This window comes from Hirundo rustica, chromosome 8 (genome assembly GCF_015227805.2).
Source record: "Hirundo rustica isolate bHirRus1 chromosome 8, bHirRus1.pri.v3, whole genome shotgun sequence".
NCBI classification, from domain to species: Eukaryota; Metazoa; Chordata; class Aves; order Passeriformes; family Hirundinidae; genus Hirundo; species Hirundo rustica.
The window spans coordinates 33,134,715-33,149,279 of NC_053457.1; the positions used below are offsets into that span (position 1 = coordinate 33,134,715).

Genomic DNA, 14,565 nt, shown 5'->3' on the forward strand with positions numbered 1-14,565 from the left:
AGAGCCTGGAGCTGGAATTGGACAATTAAACCCCAATGGGCAAATGGACCAGAACTTTATAAAAGTGTGAGACCTCGTGACCATTTGTCCATTTTGTGACAATTTTGTGTCCATTTTGGGTCCACCTTGGGTGCAGCCCTGGCCAGGCTCTTGTCCTGCCCAAGGCGGATCCTAAAGGCTTTTTAATAAATATCTCCTTTCTTCTCCAGCTCTGTGCAGTCTCTGTTCCAGCTCAGCCTTCCCAAGGCATCAAAATGTGCCCTGCAAAAGGAATGTTTTACATAGAGAGGATGTAAAACCTGCTGGAAGCCTTGGTACCACCTGGGTAGAGAAGATGAGATTGGTTAATTATTTGGTTAATTAGTGCTCTCTGGGCACTGCTGAGCCTCGTTATTCCCACGTGACCCCAGCACCTTTGGCTGTCACGGTGTGCAGAAGGGATGGAAGTTCCACAGCCAAGGGTTATAATTAACTAAGAACACATCAGGAACGTCTTTCAAAGGTATTTTTGTCGTGAGAGAAGCGGCTGAGTTATCTTTTAGCAGAAAGGGAATTAATGCAGAATAGAGTGAGGCAGGGAGAGTAAATAATGGGTTTTGTTGAATGCAAGAGGATTTTTTGTTTCTCACTGGATTAAAAAAAATTCAGGGTTGCTCTGTTTTGGTTCAGTGCAGCTCAGCTCACAGCAAACACTCCTGGATTCCTTGCACTGGTTCCAAAGTAAGTACATCACAATGTTTTTAAACATAACTGAACAACAGTTTAATTTTTTTTATGGTTACTCCATTCACAGCCTCCGTCAATAGAAACTACACAAGGAAACCCAGAAATATTTTCATGGAATTCAGGTAATATTTGTGATACTGACACCTGTAGAGTCTGATGATTTTTTTTTTATTCTTTATGAAAGGAAATTCATGTCCAAATGACATTTTGAGGAGTCAGTTGCAGGGGTTGGTATCCTTGGGCATCGCTGCTCCTGAGGAGGCTGCGGTGGTTTTCCCATTTTAGTTCTTTCACCCACTGGTGTTGGGAACATTTCCTTGCCAGCCTGACTCTCAGACATCCTAAAAATGTACAAAATCAATGGTTTTCCTCGTCTTATCATTGGAATTTCATCCACTCCACTCTCAGTTTTAGAAAATCTTTTCTTCCAAAGCCAAATTTTGTCTCTTCACGTTTGGCACAGATTTTTTTTCCCCCCTCACTTATGTATTTTTCTCATTTTATTAATGCTTATCAAGAGTCACATTTTGTTCTCAGAATATTTTCTTTTATATCTTTCTTATATCCAGATTTAGGAACTAGATTAACCAGAAACAAACGTGCTGCTTGGGTTCTGAAATAGCTTAATTAAATATAACTTGTCTAATGAAATGCCTCCATATGGATTTTGGCACTCCTCATTTTTGGTGTTTGTTTGGAAAGCTGTGAGTGATATTTCATTTATTACAGGAATTTTCCTTTTGCACAAGCTGGAAATTCAGTATTTGAGGTTGAGCATTATTGGTTAATTGAGCAGCAATTAAGAATATATAATAAAATCCAAATATGTTTCTTTTGTCCAGATTTTAAATATATTTATCTATTTATTTATTATATTTCTTTTATGGATAAACATATTTTTAAAGAAAACAGAAGAATAGAAGGGAGCTTATTAGAAGACTAGAAGTCAGTGTTATTTCAATTTTTTTGAGTTTTTCATTGTTGTTTTTTGTTGTTTCCTAGATTTGCTTGCTTTGTGACTCAAGCTTCATGCATATTTATATTTAATTTATATATATTTATTTTTATGTATTTGTATATTTATATCAGTACAGCTTCCAGAAGCATCTCAGAGTTCATGTAAAGAACTTCCAGGCTTTACTGAATTTCTCTTCCCTATAAATCTTTTTATTCTGACCACACAGAAAGATTTACAGTGAAAAACAGGGGCTGCACTAAATCTGACTGCTCAGTATGGAAACCATAAAGCCCTTCAATAAAATAACTTTTGATATCACTCCTCCACAAAACAGTGAATTTTAAAGTTGATTTTGTTACTTACTTTTAGTTGTAAAACAATTTCTATTTCTGCGTGTATTTCTGTGTGGTTTGTTCCCCGTTGAATTTATTAATTCAATAGATTATAACATAATTTATTGAAAGCCCATATACATATATATAATTTATATGTCCATATATGTATTAGAGATACATTTCTATTTATAAATATATTTTATATTTATATAAATATATAAAATTTTATAAATATATAATAAATATAAATTATATATTTTAAATATATAAAAATATAAATAAATATATAAATAATATATAAATTCAATTAGTTTAATTTATTAATTCAATAAATTATAACATAATTTATTGAATGCCCCAAATCCATCTTCTCATACATGAAAGTATTTATATAAAATATATAATAAAATATTTTTTTTAAAAAAAATCATTAATATTTAAGGAAAAAGACGGGCCAACAGACCACATTCAGTAGTTACAGAAATCTTGGGGGATTTTCCATCCCCATATTCAGCTGCTTTAGGCTCCAAAGGGGCAGCAGATAAAGAGAATGACAAGAAGAATAATTGTGATATTCCAGAAAATTCAGTGTTGCATCCTAATGGAGTAAAATATTACGGAATTGCAAAGCTAATGTGGAATTCTCTCCAGATTTTTAAAGCACTTTAAAGCTGGGAAGGATCAAAACGTTGAATATTTGCTGTAAACTTATATTTCAGAAGTAAAATGTAAAATTAGATAAAATTTCCTCTCACAAGAAGCTCTTGACAGCTCCAGAACCACTCGTACCAAACCAGTTTTGTGCTTAAATAATTCACTTTTTACCTACTGTCCCAAATAATTCCTGAGCCTGTCTCCCTATCCTTTGAATTAAATGAGAAGTGGTTTAAAATTCAGAGTTTGGTTATAAAAGCTCCACATTTTGGTTGTTTCCCTGCAGTAAAATGCATTTTCTGGGGAGATGCAGGGATTTTTGCCAAGGGAGGTTTGTCACAAGGTGGCAGGATCAGACTGCATTAGTGCCAGCGATCCCAGGGATTTATTCTTTCTATTCCCTAAATTCCCCTTCCATTGCACCCAGCATTCCAAAGCATCAAAGTGTTACAATAAATTCCAATTAATGCAACACTTTTTCATGAGTTTTGTTTTGTTTTAACAGCAGCTTTACCATGCTGGGCTCCAGAATCACTGAAATATTTCATTTATAGTCCCTTTGAGATGAAACCTGCTCATTTTCTTGCTGGAGCGTTAGAAGTTTTTTACTACTCAGATTTGTAAGGATGTGTAAATAAAAACACTGGTTTTCTGAAGGTGTCTAATATTCAGATACTGCCTTACCCACATGTGCAGATGGGGTATTTATTGTGAAAATGGCTTTTTTTTTTTTTGCTCTAAATGTCATTTTTCCTTTGAGAACCCCCCAGTTCCCATCCCCAGTTAAAGATGTTACAAATTAGATTTTTCCTGCGTGGGCCAATTTGAAATTTCTCTGGCTGGAGACGTGGGTAAAACTGGAAAATCTCTGCAATAATTGTCATTTACATCCTGCTCTCCATTTATTCCACCAAAAACGCTCCTGGTGTTCCAGGGCTGGCTGGAATATTTTGGTGCTGGATTTGACAGAGCCCTGCAGAACCCGAGGAGATTTTCATTTGAGGATAAAACAAATGTTTGGGAAATATTGGAGGGACATCTCTGCTCCCTTGCTCTGTGCTGAAATCCCTGGGGTATTTGAAGGAACAATTTAAATTTCGTTTTCAGGGTGTGCCCCAGGCTGTGAGCCAGGAGTGTCCTAGAGACATGGATTAAAGGTCACCAGCCCTAAAGAATCCCTCCAGTTATCCCTGTGTGCCCTACCAGAAAATAGCCCAGATTTTAAATTGCAATGAAATTACTAATTCAAGGCCTCCTTATATAGGTTTAAATAATAATAATAATGAAGCTTAAGAAATTTGGGTTTTGGGCAGGCATGAGGGAAATAACATAATTTTACTTTAATACTCAGGTTAACTAACGTGGACTAAAGTCATTCTGTAGATTAAATTATAGTTATGAAATTCTCTAGAGCGCTCCCTGGCATGATTCTAAAGATAATGAATAAAATGTTACTCAACTTCCTTTTTTTTTTTTTTTTTTTTTTTTTTTTTAATTATTTTTTAAATCCTTTTTTTCCTCAGCCCACTGCTGGTTGTCCAAGGTGAGCAGGTGGAGAAGCGTCTCTGGATTTTTATTTGGATTTTCTGAAGCCCTCTGGATTGAGGGAGAACATGCTTGTGACCCCAGTGGAAGTCTAGACACTCATGTTCTTAGAATTTTTCAGTGAGCATATATCTGCATTTCTTTTCAGGTGTCTGAGGCATGGGTCAGTGAATATTTTGCCTCGGATATTGTTTGGAATTTGTGAAAAATGGGCGCTGCAGGTGCTCAGTGGGATGAAATCAATCATAGGAGGAGTTTAGCACTCGGAGTAACTCCTGGCAGAAGAATATGAATATCATTAACAGTGAAAATTATAAATGCCTTTTTTTTTTCCCACAGAAAAGACATTTTTAGGCTTGAATAACATCTGCTTGAAAACAGCCAACTCATTCTCAAGTTTTCCAGGAGTTTTGCATGCTTTTAGGCAACACCGGCAATGACTTCAGGAATTAGTTTTTTATCAGGAGCCTTTTCCATTTAATCTCCAAGTTGGAATTGCATTTTTTTTTCCCCCAGTGAAGGAGAGCTCTCCTAAAATGTAAATATCTCTTTGCACAGATGCTTTAAACTGATAGTGTTGTACAGAATATTTGAGACTTAGATGCAATAAAGAAAGCTTAAATAAATTCATTTGTTTTGAAGCAGAGCTTGCAAAGCTGAGATTTATTTCTTCGTGCATTTGTTACAAACCTTCAGCTTCCCAGGTGATCAGAGCTTGGTTACAATTATTTTCTTTTTTTTTTTTTTTAGTTGAGAAGTATTGGACACATTGCTCAGACCATCCCAGGCAGCATCTCATCTCTGCCACAAGGTAAAATGGGATTTTCTTTACCAATTCCTGCTGGTGGCTGGAGTGGGACAGCAGTGGAGAGCCCACTGCAGTGGAAGGTAAATTATTGCAGAGATAAATCACCCCTTGTGTCTGCTGGGTTGTTATTCCAGCCCTCAGTCAATGCATCTCTGCCTTGGCTTCACATTGAAGGGCTGAGGTGTCAGCACCAGGTTTGTGCCCTCTCTTTGGACATTTTTAACTGCATTTGGGTTTTTATAGCTCACACCAGCACAAATCAAAAAAAAAAACCCTTTAATATTTTGGCTGTAGGTAGCTCACATATCCATATATCCCACATGTATGGTGTGTGAGACTGCGTGAATCCACACATGGAATAAGCAGGAAAACAAGGATGGTTTAAGCCTGAAATGACTCCTTGCACCAACTGGGCTTGGTTACAGTTTCTGTCTGATTAACACCCAAAATATTTTACCCCTGGTTTTTCAAACCATGCCTGCACATTATGAACGACAAAAGCAGAACAGGTTTCTAATTTGTATTCAGCTGGGAAAACGTTCTACAGATCAGGAGAGAAGTTTGCTCTCCCCCTTTGGTGGAGTACAAGAGAATTCTGTTTCAATGAAGCATGCAATTTTAATCAATTGTACCCTAAGAAAAGAAGACAAACAGCTGCTGCTGGTTAATTGGTGAATGTCTCCACCAATGGACTCATCATTTATTCACTGCCTTCAACGCTGAAAATAGAGGTGTTAGCACCCTGCAGCAGGACTGCCTGCACACACAGCTCAGACTGTACACCAAGAATTCATTTTGAGGGATAAAGATGTGACCTTCACCCTCCTGGCTTCATTGTTTTCATCTGATAATCACATTTCCTGTGGAAGGTCAGAGCTCTGGTCTGAAACTGAGGGGAAAACAAATTTAATCCCTCTAGCTGGAAGATTCATTTCTTGTTAGGAATTATCCCAAGCTCTGAAGATCGCCCTTCTCTGCCAGAGGGTTCTTGGGGTAGAACCACAGATCCCTGGGGGCTGCAAAGGTTCCTCAGAGGTCTCTGGGTGCAGCCTTTGGCTCAGCTTGGATCCAGCTCTGGTTCAGTTGAGTTTTGAAGCTTCTCTGTGTTCCAGTTCCAGCTTCTTTCCCTTCATGGTAAAATAAATTGTTCTTCTTACATCGAGTTAGAATTTCCCACCACCCAGGGTCATTTCCAGCTGTGCACCCGGGGAAAGGGTCTCTTCATCATCTCTGTCCTTCCTCTCCTCCAGAACTCTTCATTATTTCCATTTATTTTCCACATCCCCTCTGTTACTTCTCTTTGTAGCTCTGCTTTGGGGTCGGGATTTTGCCCTACTCCCTCTTTCTGACTGGACTTTCGCAGTGGAATTGCAGGGAACTTTTCCAGGGAAATAAAGGAGTGAAACACAAAACTTTGACTTTGACTAAAGTTGGCGTGATTTATTCTCCTTTCCTTCCTTTTCTCTCCACTCTTGTTCCCTCCTGTATCCCCTTTTCTTTTCATCCTCCTTGCAGGTAATTTTTTTGCCGTGGCTGTGCTCAGTTGTTCTGTTCTTAGCTTTCCTTTTGCTCTTGCCTCTAGGTTTGTTCTTGTTTTGGTTTTGCAGTTCGTTTTTTTTTGAGTCTTGTCCTGGTTTCTCCTCTCCATCCATGGAGTGGCTGTTTGGGGCTTCTCCACATCATCCTGGGACTCTTCCAGTCTTGGGTATTTCCCTGGAAAGTATTTCCTTTGGGTTGATGTTGGGTTAATATTTTCTTGACCTGGCTGATAAACAGAACCATAGAAATGTAAAATCTAAAAGTTTTACATATACAAAATGTGAAATCTAAACAACAGCCCTGTTTTTTTGTTGTTGTTTTGTTTTGGTTTGTATTTTTAGTAAGAAGAAGTTAAAATTTATTGACAACTCAAAGGATACAAACACTTAATTTGATCCTGTTCTGTTTCCTTTAAAAGGTATTTTTGAGACAGGCTCTGCAGCCATTTCCAAGTCTCTGAAGAAGGCCGAACATGAAATATTTGATCCTAATAATGATATCAGATCTTATAGAACTTGGAATAATCTGTCACATGAATCAGCAAACTGAGAACTGGGGTTCTGCTGTTGAAGTAATAAAGTAAAACGGAGTATCAGAGCATTGTATTATTAAACATGAAGATTAATCTTCTACAGCAGTGGCTTAATGCTGTGTAACTGAAATGAATGTACCAACTGGTTTTTTTGGGGAAAAAAAATGCTTTGTGCTTTGCTTTCCACAGGAGAAGCAATCAATGGAGAACAATTCCATTGGCTGTTACAATGCAGAGGCATTTTTTTAAAAGGATCCAAGGAGGGTAAGAAAATGTTCTGGTCTGGAAGAACAGATTTAGAAGTGCTAAATAGCTTTATTATGTTGTTTAAATGTTTTAATAATGGTGTTACACGATGTTCTGTAAATTTCATTTACATTATAATTGCTATTACGATGTTAAAATACCATCAATGAGATGCTATTGTGCTCCCGAAATTCAATTATCAGTGTATCTTCTTTTATATCAGGCTCAGCTGTTGTGTTTGCAAACTTTAGATAAAACTCACTTTGCAGGCATCCATAGCGAGCCAAAAGGGAGAGAGTAAAGGGAGTGGAAATGACAGGTAAACTGAGGATTTATTTTGTGTATGATATAGAAAACATACAAACTTATTTAAAGAGAGGAGACTTTTGCTCTGGGTGTTCTTTATGTCCTTCTGAAGGTCTGTGGGGACTTGGCTCTAACCAATAACGATATTTTTTCCCCGTTCACTCATCCGTGCATGTATTCTTGGATTTGCAAAGAATCAAACAGAATCATCTTTATTTAAACCCGTCTGCCCTGAGCTCAGCTCTTTCAGACCTCCCCTTCACTGCCAGGTGCTTTCCCCATGTCAGACCTCTCCCCTTCGCGTGAATTTTGTGAAGAAAACCTATTTCTCTATTTCTTTCTCTATTTCTCTCTATTCAAAAGCCGAGGTTCACAGTGCCTCACTGTACGCTCTGCTCTGCATCCTACCGCTTATCTCCCCTTGGAGCTGGATTTGTGCCGTTTTCTCTGAGAACCCGAACTGTGGTGAAATGCCAGCCCCTGTTTGTTGGAGGGCAGGTTTTAAATCCCTTTTCCCGAAGGATTAAAGGGCTGAGGTTGAGGAGCTCCAGCAGGTGAGTTCAGCGTGCGGCAGCTCTGGATATAAAAGCTGTGAAGGAAGAGCGGCTCTGAATTAAATCAATCTGCATCATGCACCGCTTCTCCTCTACAGAATTTAAGGAATTTTTTTCTGCAGACCACCCAAATAACGCCACTTGAGTCCCACGGTTCTCATTAGCGGGTAATTATGGCTTTCATTTCTTTAATTTGGTTTCACCAAACCTCCGTCCTGTGGGTTCGAGGGGCGCAGCCAGGGCATCACCAAACCTCAGCACAAAGGCTTCTTTTGGGATTCAGCAGCTGCTCCATCCCGGAGCTGTAAATCCATAAAATCCCCCGTGTGCTGATTGCTGCATTGTTTGACACCCATGGAAGCCCGGGGCTCGGCAATCACCGAGCTCGGCACCGAGGGCAGCTCGATAAAATCGCTGCTGGCCTCCAGCCATCCCTGCCCAACACCTGAACTCCTGCTGGAGACCTTCCTTAACTCCCTTGGCTTTTCCTTGCTCGGGCTCTGGTCATCCTCACAAGTTATTTCTCCGAGCTGTAAACAGGAATTTCGGTGTTGGAGTTTTGTCCCGTTTGCTGGGACAGCCGCACATTTTCGGCAGTTGTTCCCCTTGGAGCAATCCAGGTGCTTATCAAAACAAAATTCTGCTGATTTTCCCCGTATTTTGGTAACCAGTGCTGGTTTCACCGGGCACTTTGGAGCCCCACAGGTAGCTGTGCTGTCCTGCCTGGAAATTTGGTGAATAGCACGGGAGGGAATGGTGTGTCCTGCTTCCTTCCGTGGCCTGTCCATCATTCCTGGACAGCTGAATGTATTCCAGGAACGGATGGAATCACTTCTGGTGGACGTTTCCTTATGTCTATGTCTCAGAATTTGTGAGATTTCTTCTGCATTTCGTGAAGTAGTGGATGTTATGATTGTCTGTCTTGGCTTGAAAAAAAAAGCAAGTTTTGTGTCTTGTTCTCATCTCTCTCAAAGTAGATATTTGCAACCAGAGAGCCAGGGTTTGAAACCCTGCTTTCAGCTGAATTTGCTTCATTTCCATTTTAACCACACATTTAGTAAATGTATTGAAGTGGTATCGAGTTATTATCTCAGTGACTGGGTAAGGCAATGAAATGTTGTGTTTTGAATGACGTTGTACTTTGTTATTTCCAAGGCAGCCAGGTTTTAATGTGAATTTAACCAGAGTGCCAGTGACATGTTTCCATGGGGGTTGTTCTGCTTGCTGGTGGGACCAAATACCTCCTAGGGTTTGGAAAAGAACTGTGATAAATATAAATGTTTTGTCATTTAGAGGTGAAAAAACAAAAAACAGAGCTGGAACTTGGTTTTGATGTGATTGAATGTTTTTTGGCCAAGCATTGCATTGAAGACTCATTAATTGAGACAAACCCACAGTTTTGTTACTTATAGCCTCTGAGAGATAAATACAGATAATCAATCACCTCTCAGATTTGTGTCTGACCGTAATGCAAAGAACCAATAAAAGAGAATTGCCTCGGTACAAACAGCTTTTCTACCTATTTCTACACAGCACAGGGAGATTTTTGGAGGGGCAAAATTCTCATTACACTGAGGAGATTCTGTGCCAAATTTTTGAAAGGCATAAAATAATATGGTAGGTTGCAACAGCAGGAGGCTGGACATGATCATCTGGAAGGTTTTTTAAATCCTGCATTCATAAATTTTAAGATACTGGTGGAAGGTGTCCTGAGATATGGCCCAAGGTTGGAAATAGATGATCTTTAATGTCCCTTGAAACCCAAACCATCCTGGGATTCTCTGATATATATATATATTCAATATAGATGATATTAAATTTCTATAATTATATATACCTTTATATATTTAATATATAATATATTAAATATTTAACATGTAATACATTAATTATATATATAATTATATGATTTTTATATGAATGGTATATAAAATATGAAAAATGCAATATGATGTGACAGATGCTGTGGTACCACCCTGAGGGACAGGAGACTCATGCTGACAGAGAGTGTCAGCTGAAAATCAGCACAGTGAGCTGATCTTTTAATAATTTAAGAAAAAAAGTAAAAGGATTATCCTGATGAACTACTTCTTTAGGTGGAGGGCTACAATATTACAGGGTCCTTTCCCAGTATTTTTATTTATTGGTTTTATTTATTAATCACCACATCCTTGTATCTGTTTTTATTTCCCATGTCTGGTTAAGGTTTGGAGAACCAGAGGGATTTTAAACTAAGTGAGGAAGTGGATCAGCCAGGAACCACTGGTGTGCACGGAGCATCTGAGGCACAGGGTTCAATAAAAAGGGGAGGAAGGATGAGAACGCAGAACACAGACTTGGCAAAGCTTTAAACTTGACTCTGCCTGATCCTACAGATGCGGCAAGTCCCCTGAAGAGCTGACAGCAGACATGAGCTCAAGCAGCAGAGGTTTCTGGCTGGGTATGAGGAAAAACCCTTCCCCAGGAGAGCTGTTCTGCAGAGCACAAAGAGCTTCTGCCTCCTCTCCATCCCTGCATTTCCCATCTCTGGACTGGAGAAACCTCTGAGCACCTGGTGTGGCTTCAGAGCCGCCCCTGCTCTGAGCTTTTACGATGCTGCGGTGGAGGCAGGTGCAGACACTCACCGAGGAGAAGCTGCAGAGAGGGAGCTCTGGCCATTTGTGCAGTTGAAATGGGTAATTGGAGAGCTGCTGGAGGCCGTGCACAGCTGCTGGCAGCTCCTCCAGGGCACAGCTCGGCCTTCAGCAACAGGTGACAAACCTCTGGAGAATAAAATCATCTGAAATACCTTTGGATTTTAAGTAAGAAAAGGGCGTTTTAAGGATTCACCCATATTTTGAGAGCCATACATTGTTTTGGAACAGAGATTGTAAGTTCAGCTCCTTTAGATTTCAGTAATTTCCAGCTGATGTCTGGAAATCTGAAGGTCACACCCTTGTGCCAGAATGGGAATTGGGAATTCAGCAGGAAGAGGAAGAAGTTTTGGTGTAAAAGATGGGTGTAATTACATCCTTTTTATGTATAGTGAAGGCAGCAGTAGAACTGGAATTTGGATGTGGAATTCTCGGTGTTTGTTTCTGTGCCCGTCTGCCTCTTACCCTCCTCTGACACGAGGCAGAGCTTTCAGAAAGCTCTTAGGAGTGCATCAAGGCTTTAAAATTTACTTATGGTGTTATTCCTTGTCTCCAAGAGGTCAAATATTTTCAGATCTCTCCCATGCTAGATCTGGGTTACCACTGGCACGTTTTTGCTCAGAATTTGATGTGGCATCAAACACATTTAATTGATTTTTTTTTTTTTTTTTTAATAGTTATAATGACGTCCTGATTTTGCAGCAGGTTAATTTCCTTTTTTCTTCTGTACTTTTAATGCTGATGTTGGCTACTTTTGCTGGTCACCTGGACATGATTAAGTGCTCGAGCTCACCAGGTGCTTCCTGGGAAGGCAAAGATCTGGAAGGTCACAGAATTTTCAGGGCTGTAGGTGGGGGACAAGGTCCTGCTATTGCCTGGTGATTGATGGTGCTGAAATGGAAATGCCTCATCTCTACAGTTTGCAGAGAAGGCAGCATTGTCCCAAAAGTGAGCAGGTTCATTTTTATCCTCGTGTTAACCCTGCCCTTAGACACTCCTGAATCCTTTGGGCAAAGGAGGGCTGGTGCTTAATGGAAACTCATTTGCCCAAAAGAATGATGGGCACGGGTTCAGAAAAGTGGGGAGTTGTGTAGTTCTGATTGAAAAATGGAGCAGTGGATAAAACCCTGCTGATATCACAGTAATGACTGGAAGAACCTCTGAGTCTTGAGGGCATTAAAGCTTCCATGGTAGTGGCTTTGTAATTAAACCTCCTCTCTTTATTTTTCCTTCACGGGGAATAGGGTGTCAGAAAATCAGGGTAAAATACAGGATGTAACAGGGAGCCTTCCTTGCTTATAATCCACATTTTTAATCAAACTGCAACATTTAGTTTTATTTGCAGGTTACCGTGAAGCAGGAGATGGGCACGATTGCCTGGATTTGGTTTCGAAACAGGCACGGATGTGTGTCAGCAAACAAAATTGGATATATTTAGTAATGGCTGGGTAAATATTAGCAAATGGATGGTGTAATTAAATCAACAGGGCTGCAGCTGATAAGGTGCTGGCAGGCTCTGCTCAAGACTGCTGGGTGGCTGAATGGGAAGCTGAAGATTCAGAGATAAGAATTGATGGATATGATGTTATCCTAAGTGACAGGAGGGGAGCACCTGAAGCACTGAGAAATGAAATTGATGACCTGTAAAACAAGCTGAGATTAAAAGAAAATAAATCAGCTTGATGGAGGTTCCTGCAGGAGTGCAAGGGGCCAGAGAGGGCTGGGCAGGTGTTGGATAAGCTGAAGAATTTGTAATGTTTTCCTTAAAGATGATCAGGATAATGTGCAATAAGAGTACGGGACTTGAAGCTTTAGTATCACTTAAAACTCGTGGGATAGAATTCAACTGATTTTGTGGAACTGAGGTTGTTTCTTCTCTCCCCTCACAGATCTCCTGTTCCCAGTGCTGCCTTGTTTGGGAGTTGTGAGTAGTGATGAAATCCTGTCCTTGAGCTCCCATCCCTCTGCTCTCAGCATCAACCTGAGCTTATGGTGAACTGGTTCTGGCAGCTGCCTGAGGTGAGGGAGAAACGCAGCTTTGGAAGAGGGAAGGAGGATGAAAACCATGGGATGGAGGTTTGGTAGCAAAGACTCAGCTCTGGGGAGCAGGAGGGAGCACAAATATTCTCATTTACTGGGTGTTACTGTCCCCGCCATGAGGAGGTTCCAGAGTTTCTGCCTTAATAAATCAGTTCTGCTGGATATTTGTTACTCCGGGAATTCCACAGCTGATGTGTTTGAAACGATACAATTTTTGTTATTTAATGCATGTGCATTGCTCCACAGCACAGCCTGCTGTCCATCCTTATGGACTGGTGACTTTAGAGGAGAAAACGCAGGGAAGTTATTCACTGGGACCTGCAGATCTCTGGGAGGCATTGCTGGAGAGAAATACGTCCTGAGAGGTGAAGTTTGGGCAAATTCCTGTTCAGTAGTAGCTGCTGAGCCTTTTGTCTGGACTTTTTTCATGCTATTTCCAGAGCGTGTCAGCTAAATCCACGAAGGCCAGAAGGAGACAGAGCAGTCCTGCCACTTTATTTGAATTAAGGGAGATTAAATTAAGAGCTCCTCTTGTGATATATATTTCTTTTTTCTTTACAAGCCCTAGTTATTATTAACTTAACCCTTCTGAGCAACCTGGAACATCTGAAACACTCCCTCTGGACTGTTCCAAGCCTGTGAGAAATTACAAGCATGTGAGAAAGGCAACCAAGTTCTTTGGTATCTGAGGAGTTGAGCTCTGTTCACCATGAATAAAATTGCCAAATTAATTTCATATCTGCATTTAAAGCATTCGGACACTCCAGTGACTCTATGGTCCCTCAGGGTAAAGATTGTTGTGACTCTGATTTCCACTGTTTTCTATGGAAAATCGGGCCCAATTTTGGCCCAATTTTCCCAGATGGTGGAAATGCTGACTTGGATGAGTCTCACACTAATTGAGCCCCCAGACAAAATAATTCAAAGCATCTGTGATTAGAATTTGCTGCTGGGAGAAGCACTGGCTTTGCAATCGTAGTTCTCGGGGAATCGTCATCGTTGGCTGAAGTGGTGAAATGAGAAGTGAATAAGGTTAAAATTCCAGCAGTAACCAGACCTCCTCTTGGAAAAAACCAGGCTTTGTTACAGCCCTGGGAAATGTCAGTAATGGGGGATGTAAATGGTGAGTGCTGAGGTGGAGCTCAGGTGGCACCGCACAGAGTGGAGAAAATCTCAGGGTATTTCAACAGTGGAGAAAAATCAAAGCTGTAGGAGAAAAGAAATCCAAACTGGGAACATCCTGACAGTGTGATTCATCTATTCCAATCAATCCATTTAACTGTCTTTCCTCTTATTTATGGAGGTGCTCCCGGAGATTTATAGTGTTCATCTGAGATTGCAAAGCTTCATCACAGAAACCAGAGACAAAAGAGAGGGAGAAAATAAAGAGAGAAAAAAAAAAGAGATTCCCTGGAGAGGTTCTTATAAAATCTTACTCTGTAAACACCCTTAGGTTTGGGATTTAGATAAAACAAAGACATGAGAGCACAAAGGGGATATGACAAAACGAAGGAAGGAACAGCAGGAAAACAACCCAAAAGTGATAAAGAGGGAAAATGTGAAGAGAGGGTTTGCTGGATGTGGGAGGGCCAGGGCTGTACAGAGTTTCTTGAAGGGAACTGAAATAGGAAATGTGCTTTTTCAGAGACAGACAGTGCTAAAACAGAGACCTCTGAGCCCAGCCACTTT

General features: G+C 40.2%; 1 long non-coding RNA gene across 4 annotated transcripts; it reads left to right on the forward strand.

Moving 5' to 3' along the window:
- The first annotated feature begins 528 nt into the window (after positions 1 to 528).
- LOC120756233 (uncharacterized) lies at positions 529 to 14,565 on the forward strand. 4 transcript variants are annotated; one of them, XR_005702087.2, is made up of 6 exons: positions 529 to 720; positions 4,969 to 5,029; positions 7,287 to 7,361; positions 10,409 to 10,954; positions 12,726 to 12,855; positions 13,123 to 14,565. It is a non-coding gene; the product is annotated as an uncharacterized LOC120756233 (long non-coding RNA). The 4 variants fall into 4 exon arrangements; XR_005702086.2 differs by having other exon boundaries at positions 10,409 to 10,468; positions 10,579 to 10,954; positions 12,726 to 14,565; XR_005702082.2 differs by having other exon boundaries at positions 12,726 to 14,565.